The sequence below is a fragment of the Cryptomeria japonica genome, chromosome 3, assembly GCF_030272615.1.
Source record: "Cryptomeria japonica chromosome 3, Sugi_1.0, whole genome shotgun sequence".
NCBI classification, from domain to species: Eukaryota; Viridiplantae; Streptophyta; class Pinopsida; order Cupressales; family Cupressaceae; genus Cryptomeria; species Cryptomeria japonica.
Genome location: NC_081407.1, coordinates 254206308 through 254224628, shown reverse-complemented (window position 1 = coordinate 254224628; position 18321 = coordinate 254206308).

Below are 18321 nucleotides of genomic sequence, written 5' to 3'. Positions count from 1 at the left end.
AAGAGCCAAATCATTGATTCTACATTTCAACCCCAAAATATCCGACACCACCCATTTCAAAAAATTTCTATCCATCAACCACTTCCTTTACCTATTTTTCCACATCTCTTGCATCCACCACCAAGGATCACATGTCCTTACCCATTGGGGAACCCTTTTCAATATCAATTAGGATTTCAATACAAATATCCATGTCTTGTTGCTCACCAACAATCATTGGTGGGTAACTATTATCTTCTTTTCCATTCTATTTCTTCTTTTTGATAACTGTATTGTCTTGATTGAGTGCTGGAGGGGGTAATCAAATTTCCTTTTCCTTTCCAAAATAGAGTTTTTCTCTTTTTTCTTTCTTTGACCTAAGAAGCTTGGGGACACCTATTTTTTTATTTTCTTAATAGAGCTAGGGATTAAGGAGATAGGGACAAACTCCATAGATCCAAGTTATAGTCAAAATCCACCTTACCTGAGTTATCTTTTTTAGTTTCATACCCATTAACATAAGCAGCGCCATTGTAAAGTTTTTTTATAAGTGTGTAGGTGAAGATAAGCTTCTTCACCAGAAGACTTCGACTCTGAGGACTCATCAATATAATGCCAATGAACATTTTCAGCGTAATGAATGTGATTCTTTTTAGAAGTTGAGGGGTGTGACCTAATCTCAAGAGATTAATAATTATCCATTATTAAAATAATTAATCCCTCATGAAGAATAGTGTAATTCTACTTTTTTAAGTGAGCTTTAAGACTATTGCTCAAATAAGAAATTAGGTAAAATGAAATAGAAATACATTTATCATACCTTGAAATGATTATAAATAATAAATTGATAGGTGAAAATACTCTAACAATGAACCTCTAAGGTTAGGTACCTCATGATCATTTTAGCGACATCCACCCATAGAGACTTGAGATCCTCATGATTGTATCCTCCATCCTTTGTTCAACAAAATTTATCCCTTTCATTTTTCTCGAATAAGATCTAAAGGGATTCCTTTGTAGATTTCCTATATGAGTAGAACTTTCTATCATCCATTAGCACCCCTACAACCTCTATAATGAGGGTTTCATCAAACACAAAATCCTCTCCAAATTCCTATAAGGTGTCCTTCTTCTAGCTCTTGATGGATTGTTTGGTAGCCCTAGGGTCATGATTGTTAAGTTTTTCAATGTAGGGGGTTCTCCCTTTGCTAGTAATCTCATCCCACACCTTAGTCTTATATCTCAATTTCTCATATGAAGTCAATTCTAGTCTATTGCAATCATCTCCCATATTGAGCCTACAAGTAGATCTGTGAGCACTTCATAGAAGGCTCTTGGACCCCTATTTATAGTAGAGAATAATAAAAAAGAAGAATTTAAAATTGGCAAGAGAAAAAAAATTACTTTTGTTACAAATATGTCTTTGTCTTGTCATTGATGTCAACCCCTTTGATCTAGAAGTAGTTCAAAATCCAAAAGTACACCCGAAGCAGTGTTTTGGGTCTAGAAGTTGCGTTCTGGTCTAGAGTGTTCATGTTTTGATCCATAAGATTTTTGAATATAGATTGCATCATTTGAATTCACTAGAAGACTTTTTCATGTATCTATTAATGATCTAGTTGTTCCATTTGGTCCAAAGCTTTTTGATTGGTTTTAGTTTTGATCCAGATTAAAATGATATATTTCACATTTTGGGTCTAGTTGTATATTTTGGGTTAGGAGTGTGCATATATTTTACAGTCTCTTTTGTGGCTAAGTTGGTGTGGATGATTATTCCCGATTGGTATATATATATAGATACAAGAGTGATGAAATATATGTATGGATGTGAGAATATGTGAAACTCAGTAGTGATTGATTGTGCGACTTCATGTAAGGATGGCGATGTGAGTGAAATAGAGATATCAATTGGTATAAGCTCAGTGATCCGAAGACTTAGTGGTCTGAAGACTTAGTGGTCTGGATATTTCATCAGGTTTGATTTGTGCTCTATATAGAATTGTGATCAGCATACAAAGATACTTTTGTACATGCATTTCTTTTTCTAAACATTGTAAATTCATATCTTGTCCTATTGCAGTTAGCTTGATTGCATAAGTCCCTATTTGTATCTTGCACCTAGGGCATTTAGCCTTGGAAAAGAAGTCTAGAGCAATGAGATCCCTTTTGTAATCATTTCTATACAGTGGATTAGTTACATGAGTTTATACTCACCATGGTTTTTCCTAGTTTGGGTTTTACATGTATTAAATGTTGGTGTTCTTATGTGAATTATTTGTGATGATTCAGTTTAAAGTTACGTAATGTGTACATCTGAAATAAATTGGTTTATATAAGATTGTTGGATCCCAAATTTTAATTTATGTTGATTCACCCACCCTCTCAGCATCTAATGTGTGTTCAATAATTGGTATTAGAGCTTGGTTCCTCTTGAGTAAGTTTAACTACTAGAGATATATTTAGAGTATTGAATACTATGTTTGAAGATGAACTAAATGATACAGATTCCATGGAATGACGTGACTATGAATGTGAAGGTTTAGTTGACATGGAAGGAGAAGTAAGATCCAATCTTGCAGATCTAAATGAAGTAGATTTAAATTGAAGAAAGATGAAGAAAAAAATTCTCACCTATGAAAGTTGTTGGATGAAGAAAGAAAGTAAATGGATGACCTTGGTACAAAGCTAAATACAAAGATAGAGGATTGTACTAAACTTGAGAAAGAGGTGCATAAGTTGAGAAAATAATTGAAGGAGGCAAAGGAACAAATTGATAGAGGCCTAAAGCTGAAAGGTGGAAGTGAATTTCTTGGTGTTGTACTTAGTGCTCAGAAGAAAAGAAAAGAAAAAGAGTTCTTGTGATATGAAGAAGGACAATGTTATAAACGAAAAGGGAAGAATAATAATCTTTCGGTTCAGAATGTTTAGAAGTCTCCTCCATTTTCTAAAAAGTACACTTTTAAGGATAATTGTTTTACTTGTAATAGATATTGACATAAATATAGTGAATGAAGAAGTCAAATAAGAAATCAGCCTAATGTGATAAGATTCTATTCATGCAACAAATTTAGGCATAAAGCGAATGAGTGTAGGATCTAGATGGTCTTGAATGAATAAATATATACAAATGTTGGAAAATAATTTCATGGAATATATTACTTAGATAATAGATATGGGCATAAAGCGTTTGAATGCAGAGAATCTAATAGATCCAAAAGTAACAAAAGGTATAGAATTCATCATCAAAGGAGTTTGGTTTGCTATAGTTGCAACAAAGGAGAACATATGGCAAGAGATTGTAGAAACAAATCTAAAATATATTTTAGACCAACAAAGAACTTTAACAGTAACCTTGTGAGAAGCAAAAGATGAAAAAGATGCGGGTGAACAAATATGATGAGAAGACTGAGTAGAATACAAAAGTTGTGCCAACACTGGTTGATGATGATGCTTCCTCTGGAAATTGAATTTGCTTGCTAGACTAAGGGGGAGAATTGAAAGAAAAAATTTATAACCCCTCCAAATTTAGAGTAGAAGGTTAGAAGATAGTTTTTTGATGCTTTATAATGTTTTTCGTTATTACTAGAAAGAGAAGTCAAAAGGGGAAAGTTGTTTTGGGAAGTATGCTTGTCATTAATGTCTATTTACCAAAAATAAAATATATTGAGAAGATGCTTAATTATTGCAATCACTTGCAAGAACAAAGCCTAAGGATTTATACTTTGAAGGAGAGTTCAATTTGTTGCGTAATGGAAACCCTAAGTCCACAGTATGTCAATTCTAGTTGTTGTTGACCTTGCTTTGAAGTTTCGGCTAGTACTGAAGCCATATCCATTTGTCACTATGTTGACTGATAAAGATGGAGCATTTTCAAGCGTCTCTATTGACTATCTATATACTGAAGATGTGCATGTCTAGTACATTCATACTAAAATGGAAGAGTTAATTCATCTACAATACAATGACCTATGGGAAAAGGTAACTCAGGATGATGGTGTGACTCTGAAGAAAGAATAAAAAATATTGGAGTAGTTGGATTAGACATCTAGAGGATCTTTCTTGATTTTTCTAATGAGATTGAATGGATTAGAATAATTTTGAGCTGAATTTATAGAGACACAATATATCTTGACAAACCCAACTGGATTACAAAATATTTTCTCTATCCTAACAATTCTTTTTCAGACAGGAAAAGTTATTAGTAGTTACAGTCTTTGGTGTGTGCTAGGCTTAGCTAGTTTCTATGAATCATTACTATGTAAATTTTGTAGTCGGGGTTTGAACGTTGCTCTCCCTTCACCAATACATGGTCTTGTTGGGACTTGACTTCAAAAGTTTTGTCTAGTTTTGAAGACCCCAACTCCAAATTTTGTAGATTGCATTCACAATCTCCTTTAAGAACAAGCTTTTATAGCTCATTTGGCGAGCTCATATTTTTGCACCGGATAATTGTCAAGAAAAATCCCTTTGAGCGAGGGTTATACACATTATAGAGATGCCATATGCATGTTTGCAGCTTCCCTAGATCAGCTCACTGTTCACGTGAAAGGGTCCAAGGTGAAAAGCAAACTGCGAGTGACACATAGAAATTTAGGGCACAGGGATAATGCGCACAAATGAATGCCATGGATGTCGAAAATTGCAAGCACAGAGCTGCTGAATCGTGTATTACAATGAAGAGAAAAATACTACATGATAAAGCTTAGGCTTCTGTTGTTCTTTCTCGCAGTTTTGTGTGCAGTAAGGAAAGAACACCCCCATCATCGCATTGATGTATTCATCAATGGTCCTTTCTCAAAGGCATGTTCGTGAGAATGAGGGATCTGAACAGTACCCTCAACACATAAAGGGAGGTGTATATCTTGATAAGTCAGTAAGGTAGAGTGAATGCTTGAATGTCGCAGTCCTTCCAATATTTTCCTTGCCTGTGTGATAAAGCTTTGGAGTAGAGTATAGACATCTAGCTGGATATTGGGAAAACTTGTTAGATGTTGTGATTGCAGTAAGGAGTCTTCTTTGCATCCAAATCCATTGAGATCGAAGGCCAGGATTTGGAAGGAGCGATAAGAACAAACTTGATCAGCAAAACCTCCCAAACCAAAGCAGATGAGGCGCCTAAATTGTTCAGACGCATCCTCTCAGTTCTTGTAGATGGAATTTGGTCAGTGCTAACGGATGGGGCTTATTTTTTTATCGAATACCAAGAGAATGATTGCGCCATAGAACAAATCATTTTTTATCGCCATGCATTCAAGAAAAAGTAGGATTGCCCCAACTCAGAAAATTTAGCATTAATGTACACGACAAGGAGCGAATCGATGGAAGGAAATAGGGAGTCTTTTGTTTGTAGACTATGTGGTGTAACAATGATAGTTTCTTGTCACATATACATTGTGGATCTGTTGATGTGGTTTTAGGAATTTCAAAACAAATGTCAATCGGCTGGCATGGAGTTTAAACCCGTGTTTGCCAAGGCATAAAATAAATATGTTGAAAAGGAGTGAGTTTGAATTGTAGCTACAAGGAGGGCATAATGTATATGGATAGAGAAGGTGAAAAAGTGAAAGAAATGTTTAATATGACACAGTGGAATATGTAGGCCAGATGCAGATGCATCATACCAATAATGCCTAAAGCAGCAATATGTCAATAAAGCTGAAGTGTAACAGTAAGAGTATATAAGTTTGAGGCTTCTTCCAGGAACTCCATTACAGAATGACTCAGTGCAGCAATGCAATAAACAAGGGGACAAAGTGGTGCATCGAAGCTAAGTTATTTTTCACTCACAGAGGGATTAGTGCATCAATGAAGGAATTTCTTTCACATTTTTTGAGAAATTGATAATGTGTATAAAATGACGTGACAGAGCATTTCTTCAGTAGGAAGGGGTATCATTTTTGCATGTGATGGAATGGTTAATGGGATGAAAATGAAACATTAGCTCCAAATCAAAGGAGTAAATAACAGAGTAATCACTTTAAGTTGATAAGGAAAAATTGCAAATCAGAGTTTTTTCAGCCAAGAAGGGTGGTTTTTAAAATCTGACAAAGGGAGATGCAAAGAGGGGGAATTTCTGAAAATGAAATCACATGCTCATCTCTAGCAACGGGAGATTTTTTGAAAAATTATTTTTAAAACAAAGGTGTCATTGTCAGCAGGATGGTTTTCTTTGCTATTTGTGATCAGTTCAAAATGTGCAGATAAAGACAGTTTTTTGACATTCACCGAGACGGCACTTTTTAGTTTTCAGACACAAAAGGCGAAAGACAACATTTTAAGCCAGAGATGGACAGGAGCCAAATGTGGAAAACTTTTGCAAGGATGGAGTTGAGTTGACAAGTTCTGAAAGTGGCATTTTTCAGATTTTGACAGATTTTCTAGCAGGGTGCATGTGTTCAGTTATAACAATTTTTGGAGGAGAGGAAAACCAATAGAATTAAATGCAGATTTGAAGATGAGGAAAAGTCTTCTTGAGAGATTCTTTTAGGGTTTCTATTAGGGTTTTCTTTCTTGGATGTATATCTTTCTTTCTTCTTCTCAGTTACAAGTATTTTGAATATAATTTCTCTTAGTTTTCTAGAAAGCAAGGCTTCCATGTGTGTAGTGCAAGTTTTTCATGACATCTTAGTATTCTTTCAGTCTGTATTTTCTGAATGTTTCAAATAGTGTAACATAAAATAGTTTCAGAGGTTTTATTTACAACTGTCTCTTTTATGTATGCTCTATTTTATGAAATAAAACGATCTAGGATCTTTTATTTTGTCTTTGCAAGTCGGGTGTGTATCTTGGTCTTTTCTTCTCTTTAAGGAAGAGATTAATTTTCTTCTTCAAGGTATAGAAATAGGATTGTGTAGATATGAGATTCTTCACTATGGTTGTTGGTAAAACTAGAAGGGAGAATGTTTTTTTTTTTTGGATGTTTTCATACTTCTTCTAATGTACTAGTTTTATAGATATTAATAAATTTATGTAAGCTATTGTGTTTTATCTCCAAAAACAATTATATGAAACTTAAATGGACCAAATAATTATTAGTAATCATAAATGTTTGCTATCTATAAATTTATATCCAATACAAATGGACTGATAGTTGAACACAAAAACTTATTTGTTGTTATAAAAATAATAAATTATTGTATAAAATACAACTTATATTAAACACAAATGAGCCAACAGCTGAACACTAAAACCTTTTGACAATCCTTCACATATACAAGATAATTTTTGTGCTCACCTTTTATACTTTTGATAGGACAAATTATTTATATGAAATACTTGGTTGCATATACATTGCTACCCCAATAGTTGAACACATCAGAATAATATTTTTTCACTGTGACAATAATACTTTTTTGAATGAGCATCTTATTTTGTAAATGGAACACTTATAATGGATAGTTATGATCCTTTATTTGAAAAACAAAAAAACTAATTATTTCACTTGTAATGAATGCATTTGTGCTTTTTAAATATAAAATTCATAGGGGCTAATGTGTTCAAGTATGGGTCAATTTTTGCTAACATTTGGTTATTTTTTATTTACATGTGGAAGCTTTATTTACAATGTATAGTATAAATATTTGGCAAGACTAGATATTATAAGCACAAATAAGTATACAACAACTGGATCCTATCCAGCTAATAGCCCCTCTCCCCTAGAATGAGAAACCTTAAATTAAATGGTCATTAAGAATATAAATAATATTCTAACAATGAAAACTATTGGACATTTCTGCTACTAGGATATGTTGTTGTCATTGATGTCAACATATTCCTGTGATTTATTGCTCCATGTTGGCAATTGACACTCATCTGGTAGTCACCTTCAGCGGTGACTTAAATTTTTGGGTTGTCATTGATGGGAAGTCATCTTCAAGAGATGGTATTTCTTCATTTGGACTTATTACTTTATCATTTTGTCTAGATAAGGCCAACCGATATACACCCTATGGTTTATACTTGTTAACTGGTTATTCTTGGTACTGGTAATTCATATTATGGGACCCGGTAAAGCCATTTGAGGAATTGAAAGTATCGTGTTAGGCCGACATCAAATAAGATCATAAGGATAATTTATAATATACTTTATGATCTGGGAGGAAGCCAACAAGTTTATTTTCTATGTGAAGGCCGACATGATGAACAAGTTATAAGGGTATATGAGAGAGATCACTTAGTAATGGATTACATTATTCATATCATGTAATTTAAGATGCAAAAAATTCAGATAATTATAGTATGTGAATTGATGAGCGAATGATAGCATATGTGCATAATTACATGTGCACAATCCTAACTAGTACCATAATAAAGTATCAGTATCACCAGTTCAGTTGAAGACCTTAGAGCTACAACTGGAACTTATCCAGCATGGTCAAGTGCTTCATTTAAGTTTAATGTTGTTATAAATCAGTATTTAATTATATAAAAGTTAGTGAGACTTCCATATATGTGTATTTGAGTAGTGAACTTAGGCGGTAAGCTTGTATGCATGTGCATACCCCTCTATGTAATATTTGTATACCTTGATCAATTATATACATATTGTGGGTACCAGGCCCACCGTGGTTTTTCCCTTTATAGAGTTTTCCACATATAAATATTGTTGTTATGGTATTGCTTTCTCTATTCATTTGTTTATGTACTTTAATTTTATATTCTATCATCTGGTTGATCAGTAATAAGTTCAAAAATTCTTACATAGGTAGAAAATTGATTGACCCCCCTTGCTTTTAGTGTTCTTAGATTCCAACAATTGGTATCGGAGCCTAGTTCCTCAGAAGAAGTTTATCAACTTGAGGAAGATCTGAAACTTGAAAATAATAGAAACTGGTTTGAAGCAATAGCTCCAACTTTCTCTTGAAGATCTTGATGATGAAAAATAAAAAGCAATAAATTGAAGAATGAACTAAGGCAAGCTAGATAATGCATCATTTCATTACAAGGAAATCTATCAGCTACTCAAGCTAAGAGGAAAGAACTCTGTGATCAACTACAAAATTAAAATAGTGATGAAGAAGATGCTTTGAAAGATCAATGTCAGAAACTCACTCAGGAGAATACTATCTTCAAGAATAAAATGCAAGCCCTAACTATGAGAATATGCAAGGAGATTGAAGACAGAAAGAAGAATGAAGAAAACCTATCTCAATCATTAAAGGGTAGATCATATGAATGCAACTGACTGATTCATGACAATATTTGATATGCAAAAACTTGAATTGATTCACTCGAGACATAATGAACAAGAACTTGAAAGACAAATCATAATCATGAGAGATTATTTGTCCATTACAATGAGAAAAAATACAAGTTTAAAGCCAGCTCTGCAAGACTTGACGAATTGCTAAAAAGCCAAAAAAATGTTAATGATAAGAAATGTCTTGGATATGAAGTAGGAGAAAGCTCTGAAACTGCACAACAAGATCAGCCATCTGATTAGAAGAAGAATCATGCCAAAAATAAATGGTACATGTTATTTTACAATAAATATGGTCATGCAACAAGTCAGTGCAGAAATAGGAATAATCAGAACAATGCATCATTCACCGGTCAATTCTTTAATTGCAATAAACATGGTCATAAGTCAACAAAATGCAAAAGTATTAGAAATGTCAGATGTCATGCTTGTAGTAGATATGGACACATGGCTAACCAATGTAGATCGAAAGAAAATCAAGGGTATAGCAAAGAAATTCAAAAGAACAATATGACCTACTATGCATGCAACAAGATTGGACATATTGATAAGTATAAAGAATAAGAATCCATTAGTAGCTAATGAAAATTTAGATGAGAAAGGAAAGACAAAAGTTGAATATATAAGAAAACAACATGAGAAAAGACGGGTTCATAAATTAGAGACACAATCGATAGATCAACCAGTAGAACAAGCAGGTCCTGCACCGGAAGCAGGAACTTCAATTGATAACTAAGGCACTTTTCCTTAGGGGTAGGCAAATATTTGAAGATCATGCGAACACCCCAGATTAGGTCTGAAGTCAATAAATTTTGATTGCGAATGGACACTCAAGAATATTCAAGTATTTATCAAAACCTACATGTAGATTATGGGATCTGGTTAGATTCTCTAGTCACATTTATGACAATGGTGATGAACTCATAAGGCACTGAGAGGGGGTGTGAATCAATGCATGTAAAAACAATACAAATTTGATTATCAATTTCACCAATCTAAAACTTTATAGACATATAAGAAATAACACCAAGTATGCAATCACCACATAAAGCATAAACCACATGACATAAGAGATTATTTGTGGAAAACAAAATTGGGAAAAACCATGGTGGAAGTAGGTACCAAAAAATATCCACTATCTACAATATAGAGATTTGACCAGTTAAGGTCTACAACACCCGGTAAGGAACACACCTTGTTAAAAATGTCTAAGCGTGGTTAAGATCTTTACAAAAAGGCCTTTGAGGACCAACCCTATTAGGATCTTCCCAAGTTACTAAGATTTGCAAACACAAGTTAATGTGTCACCTAGTTAGAGTATTTAATGATCAAAACTATTAGGATCTTACTGCACCCTATTAGGAGTGACCTTGTAAGAATATTTTCTTGCTGCAACTGTTAGGGAGACAACAAGTACAAATGAGCTTAGTATAACACCTTCACTGTCTGATAAGATCCACTTTAGAACATTACAACATCACATAGACTTCATCTATCAACTCCTCTGATTATCGCACAATTAGAAGTACACAATTTGCTAATAATCTTTCACACTTTCAAGTTCATACAAATAAATCCTTTCATACCTCATCACACATTTAAAATCATCATTAGGTTGGCTAGAACCAGGTTGTTACAATTCCCTAGGTTCAATGCATCTAGACAATCTTGCATTGTATGCCTTAGTTATGTGAGCCACCGACATAATAAATCCAATTATGTGTCGTTTTACTGATCTGAGTGGTTTTCATCACTACTGGTTAAGTCTCTATCAAAATACTTGCTTTGTCAATCAAATCTTGTTCATCTGATCGAATCAGAACATGCGGTCACGAACATAAATTCATCTACAATCATTCAATGGTGTTGTAAAACAATATCATCTCATTCTTCATAGATTTCTTGTACCGGTTATCAGAATATTACTCTATCTGGCTTTTACCAGTTAAAGTCCTAATTACCGGTTCTGATAAAACTGTCTTTGCTTATCAATTAAGCCTTGCTAGTTGACCTATAGAAATTAGATGACTATAAAAACATAGTTGCCATCAATGAAAACATACAACATAGTCATCATACAACAATCTAATCAAACATGTACCGGTTACATTAAGTAAACAAACATTTACCAGTTAAGATCAAATGATCAAATGCTAACAATCTCCCTCTTTGGCATTAAAGGCAACACTTAGAAAAAAAAAATTCCGACTAAGTGTGCAATACAAAAATTGGCTATGTGATATGTACTTCCCCTTAGCAATTACTCCTATTACTCCCTCTTTACATGATATACAAAATTTTGATTGAGTCTTAACTGTTACTCCCCCTTTGACAACAATGCCAAATAAAGAAGTAAAATACATGAAAGATATATACATTTTACATTAAAATTTTCATTAGAGCATATATAAATATAAGAGTCATAATGTTTTTACAAAGAAATTTTAGAGAAAGTGTTAGTAAAATGAAACTTCAACTATTTGAGATCATTATCCCATGTCTCTAACAATGTGCTTATAATCTCAACATGTGTCTTTATTTGCCCAGCTAATTCCTCCATTACATCAACTGTGCTCATCTCAGGTGTAGCCAACATAGCTTCTGACTCATTGTATGCTCGCTATAAAATTTCAACTTTAGGAATTAGTTGAGTCTGGAGCTCCTTCAGTGATCTAACACCTTTGACCTGCTCATGTTCATACATCTCAAGTTTGTGATGTAAGTCTACAACGGATCTACCAAAAAGAATAGCTGAGTCACTTAGTGGCCTAAATGTTCGACTCAATATTTCAAGTTATTTCTTAGCATCTTCCCTTTTCTCCTTCAAGTCAGCAAAAAATAGTGAAAATTTTGAAATAGTAGCCAAAATATTTTCTCCGGTTACCACTTCACTCTTCAACAGGTCTTAATTAACTATGAGGTCTACCTTACCTTTATCTATCTTAGACATCAGGATTTATGTCCTTTTCTTCTTGTAAGCCTTTTCAACTAATATATATGCTACATATTCAAAGGTCTTGAGTTGATCTCTGATATTAGTAACCAACTATCCAAGTTTGTCAATGGGAGTGACAAAACTTTTAGTATTAGTCTCCAATAGGAGACTAGATATGATATCAACTGCTATTTTGATTGTCTCAGCCTCTCTCTATTATTCCTTCATTCTCTTCTTTTGAGCTCTAGATTGCATTTTTGTTGCAATCTTCATCAATTGAGAAGAGCTCAAATTATCCCTATCAATAGGTCCTTTAATGCTCACCAAGTCTTCATCATCATCATCATTAATCATTTTCTTCTCCTTTGACTACTTTTTCTCTAACTTTTTTTTCTTTGTTTTCTCCTTGTCGGTTTTATCTTCTTCTATCTTCTCTTCCTTAGTGGTGTCCTTGACTAGTGGTGGTTGTGTCTCTGCATTTTGTTTGTTCGTTGGTACTTCCTTATCAGTCTTTTCATTTTGATTATCATCAAAATTTACACTTACCGATGGAATTTGATTATCAATAGGATGTGTGTTCACCGGTGGCTCATTAGAGCTCTTTTCTTCAGTTTGTTTTTCCATTTGTTTCATTTGTTTCTCACATTGTTCAAACATTTGATCATGAACATCTAGTACATAAATATGATCAACAATATTATCAACATTATCTCCGATGTTATCATCAGGAATGCATATTAGTTTAGTATCAATCAGATCATCATACATATACTTGTTATCTTGTTCAAAATCTATGACCTTAACACCTTTAGGAAGTTCTTCTACCTTCAGCTTTTCAGAATTATCTTCCTCAACTTGTTCATCTTTTTCTTCATCTTCATCCAAGATGAGACCTAAAGCCTTCTTCTTAATCAAAATCTCAGTCTCCTTCTGGACTGAATCGATCTCTCCTATTATAATTCTTGTTAATCTCTTCTTAGATCTAAAAGATTCTTTTGCGTTAACCTTTATTTGTTAAATATCTTCTTCACTTGCTTCCAGCTACAGGTGCTTAAAGATATAATCAATGAATTCTTTGTCTTGGCTAATGGCTTCATGCCACCTTGCATCAATAAGATTATACAAAGAATCAAGATTATGCCCTTGTAGCTCAATAAGGGATAGGCTATATTTATTCATACTGAAGATGACTACATCTTCAATCTCCCTTTTTTGACTTTAAGATAAATGAACAAACAATGTATTTAAACCTTTGTATATCCCATGCTCCTTAATTATTCGAACCATTCTATTGAAAGAATCTTCTAATGTAAATGGTTTCTTAGGTGACTTGCACTTACTAGATGCCTTAGGCTTCTTAACACTTTCTCTAAGTTCTCTTTTACTCTCCTTTGATTCAATAACATCTTCATAATTTGTTGGTTTGTGGGCTTGTTGGTTCTTCCTCTTTCTAGTTTGAACAGGCTTAGCAGGTGGATCAATAATTTTTTGTTTTCTTTGTAACTAAACTTTCTATGGTTTCCCTCTCTATGATTTATCCGGTTTGTCTTCTTCCATCTTCTTCTCTTCTTCCTTGGCTTTTGCAGCTCTGGTCTTACCAACAGGGGAACTAGTAAGGGTATCGATAGGTACACTTGATGCTTCACCTTGCTCTGCTATGTACTTATCCCTTATTGTTTCTATCTTCTCCTTTGTGAAACCTGCCTACTTAGAAAATGCTTCAACTTCCTTCTTTACCTTCTTAGCAATCACTGGTTTCTACAACTCAGAGTGGACTTATAGATATTTTTCTTTGCAAGTCCCAAATCTTTCTGTAGTGATCCATTGGTTGCTCTAACAGATGGCTATCATAAGCAAGGAGTAGATCCTTGTCTACCTCATATACTATAGGTAATACCCAAGTGGTTCTAAGGATAACTACTTCCATCATATAGGTGTCGGTATCTACCATAAAACAAATTGTCTTCTCATACTGGTTGACTACTTTTGTCGGTATTCGTTCTCTAGTCTGCATTTTCTTTTAAAATTCCTTGAAGTAACCCCATGAAATATTATCAAATTTATCCTTCAGTATCCTAATATTTTTCTTCATTTGAAGTAGAGTAGGGGTACCTTCAATCCCTTGAACATATCCAATACCAGGGAAATGATTTTGGAAATAGAAGAATAATCCCAGAATCAATTGACCAAATTTGAATCTCAGCTTTTTATCTTTCTTCAAAGCTTCTAGATTCACCATCGGTTGACTTCTTAGTGCTTGTGCCAGATCATAGTTAACATTATCCTTTACCATCTGGAAGGTAGTATGAATAGCTGTTGTCGATATGCTGCTCATTCTTCTAGAATAATAGATTCTCTATCCGATCACCATGAAAGCATATTTCATAGCTGGATCATTAGTATTGTTAACTGCCATGGCTCTACCATCCCATCTTGATCATGTCAGCTTTTGAACATCATTCTTAGGTACTAACCTAAGTAAGGGTACTTCACCAGTTGAGCAGAATCTGGTTATTGCATGAATGATCTCCTTAGTAATTTTATGTGGTTGATCCAACCACATAAACTGATCATGAATGTGACTTACAAAAAATCTAACTATCTCGTCATCAAAAAAATGAAACCCTTTCTCGATGACACTTTTAAACTGTTCTTTCAATATGCCCTTATCATCACAAAATGATCTATACTGTTCATAGATAACTGAAACCCCCATATCGTCCAATTTGTAGTGATAAAAGGATCTAACATCCTCGATATGCAAAACCTCATATGATACACTAGATAGGACATCAACAGAGTCTGTTTCCTTTGATGTGTAAGGATGTCATTTAAAATTTGGTCGTGGCCTCTTGGTCATTTCAACTAGATACGGAGTATCCATACAACAATATGCAAAACTTTGAATAAAAGAGTGGGATTCACTGATAAATACCTTTCCTACTTCAGCACAAGGGTATCACACCATCAAAACCTTCAACACCGTTCACCGATTCACAATGCACTTTCAATCACCTCAGATCTCTACTAGACATGCTGAATATTGTAATTTCACAAACTTTCTTATGCTTTGCTTGCTCGCCAAATTTTGTGAAGATCACAAAAGGATAATTGAAATTCAAAATGTTCTTTTTATGCTTTCAAACTACTACATTAAATTCTTTAACCAACAAAACCCTAAAACACCTTAAAACACTCTTAAGCATATTACCGGTTGCAAAAAGTCAATGATATTTAAAGGTTATGATTCAGAAAGACTTTTAGACATCAAAATGCCTTAGAATATGCAGATTTACCTTATAGTACTTCATCTAGGGGTTCATCTTAAGATTTGACAATAAGCTTACCCCAAGTTGTAGAAACAACTTAGTTTACCAGTGATGGGTTCTCCACACTAGATGAAGAATCTGATTTCTCAGGTGGTTTCTCACCAGTCTTCTTCTTATAGGTTCTATTCATCTCATCTCTGGTTTCTTCAATATCAACTCTCTTCTTTCCTTTCTAGTATCTAGGATGATTCACCGATTGGTTCTTCTGTATTCTTCAAAACTTAGCAATATGTCCCAATTTGTTACAATGATAATATACCATTATAGATGTTCTCCATGGTCCTGCATTGCATATACTTGTCCTTCTATGATAGTTCATTTCCACATGTCCAAAGTTGTTGCAAATTGCACAAATCACATTAATTATTTTCTTCATCTCATAAGGACTAGACCGGTTAACATGGGGTCTTTGCCAATTAGTGTTTCTCTGGTAATTGAAATTTATTCTTCATTCACCAATAGTTCTTGGATCCATATGAGGTGTTGGATAATTATCTCCATACCCGCATTCAATAGATCTATGCCCATACCTATTGCATGTATAACAATAACCTTCAAATTTTCTAGGCACATATCTAGTGTTAGGTCTATAACCAGTATTAGCATTAGATCTACTTCTACAACATTAGCAGTATGCCCTGGTTTATGATAATTAAAACAAACAGGTTTGTAAGATTTCTTATCAGTAGGCTTCTAAGCCTTAGGAGTTATTTTACCTTCATACATGTTGCTCTTAGTACCAGAAGGTTCTCCCATCTCGAATGTATTGTATCCTAATCCAGATATATCACCTTTCATTATGTGAGATTGGATATGTTCATCCAGAATGGTAGAACTCTTGTTTAATTTTTCAATCTTTTCATTAGCTTATGTAAGCTCTTTTGTAAGATCTTCATTTTGCTTCATAAGAGTCTCTCTAAGAGACATTGCCATATCAAGATCTTCTTTGATTTCTTCTTTCTCTTCTTTCTCTTCATGGTAGTGTTCATAAAGAGTGGTATTCTCTTGTTTTATCTTAAAGATATCATGATCTTTCTCTTTTATCTTGTCTTCAACTACCCTCCTAGCTTCAAGTTCTTGACTCATTTGGATTGTAAGGGCTTCAAGTTCTCTCCTTAGGTTAAGGTTCTCACCATTTAGTTTCTCCACATCCTCAACTAATGCATCTATATTTTCTTCATCAGAAGAACTTCTTTCATTGATCTCGAACAATTGTTCAGTTAGTTCCTTTCTTTTAGCTAGTGATGTCTTATACTTGCCTCTTAGGGTTTCTAGCTCTTCCTTGGTTTCTGCATGTTCCTTAGCCATCATTTGGTAACTCATTCCTTCACCCATATTTTCCTTAGGATTAGAGATACCTTCCAAGTGGTTAATCCTTAAAGAAGTTAGGCTCTGATACCAATTGATGAACTTATAAGGCATTGAGAGGGGGGGGGTGAATCAGCACAAGTAAAAGCAATACAAATTTGATTATCAATTTCACCAACTTAAAACATAATAGGCATATAAGAAATAACACTAAGTATGCAATCACCACATAAAGAATAAACCACATGACACAAGAGTTTATATGTGGAAAACCCAATTAGGAAAAACCACGGTGGGAGTAGGTACCCACAAAGATCCTCTATCTATAGTATAGAGATCTAATCGATTAAGGTCTAAAACACCTAGTTAGGGGCACACCCTGTTAGAACTATCTAATATTGGTTAAGAGATTTACAAAAAGGTCCATGAGGACCAGCCCTACTAGGAGCTACCCAAGTTACTAGGAATTGCAAACACAAGCTAATGTGTCACGTGGTTAGAGGATTTAATGATCAAAATTGTTAGGATCTGACTGCACCCTATTAGGAGTGACCTTGTAAGAGGATTTTATTTCTACAATTGTTAGGGAGACAACAAGTACAAAATGATCTCAATATAACACCTTCAGTGTCTGATAAGATCCACTTCATAATATTACAACATCGCATAGAATTTATCTCGCAACTCCTCTAATCACCGTACAATCAGAAATACCAAATTCACTAATAATCTTTAACACTTTCAAGTTCATACACAAATATCCTTTCATACCTCATCACACATTTAAAATCATCATTAGGTCAATGATAACCTTGTTACAATTCTGTAGATTTGATGCATCTAGACAATCTTGCATTATATTCCTTAGTTATGTCGACCACTGACATAATAAATCCTATTCTGTTTTGTTTCCGATCTGAGTGGTTTTCATCACTACCGGTTAAGTCTCTGTCATAATATCTACTCTAACAATCAAATCTCATTCATCTAATTGAATCAGCATATACAGTCATGAAAATAACTTCATCTACCATCCATCATTGCTGCTGCAAAACCACATTATCTCATTCTTCATAGATTTCCCTTACCGGTTGTTTGAATATTACTCTGTTTGTCTTTTAGAGGTTAAAGTCCTAATTACCAGTTTTGATAAAACTGTCTCTGCTTACCAGTTAAGCCTTGCCAATTGACCTATAAGACTTAGAGGACTATAAAAACATAGTTGCCATCGATGACAACATACAACATAGTCATCATACAATACTCTAATCAAACAAGTACCGGTTGCATTAAGTAAACAAATGTTTACCGGTTAAGATCAAATGATCAAATGCCAACAAATGGAAAATTAGGGTTAATGGTGATAAAAAGGGGAAAGTTAAATCATTTCTTCATACAACGATCGAGTATTCTAAATAGCAATTTCAAAGGCAATCAAGAGTCCTAAGGCTATTTGTGCAAGCATCTAAATCCAAAGAGCATTTCATCATCTGAAAAGATATGAAGGTATTTACCATTTGCTAAAACCCTCAAAATTTATCATGGCATCCTCATCAAATGTTGATACTCCC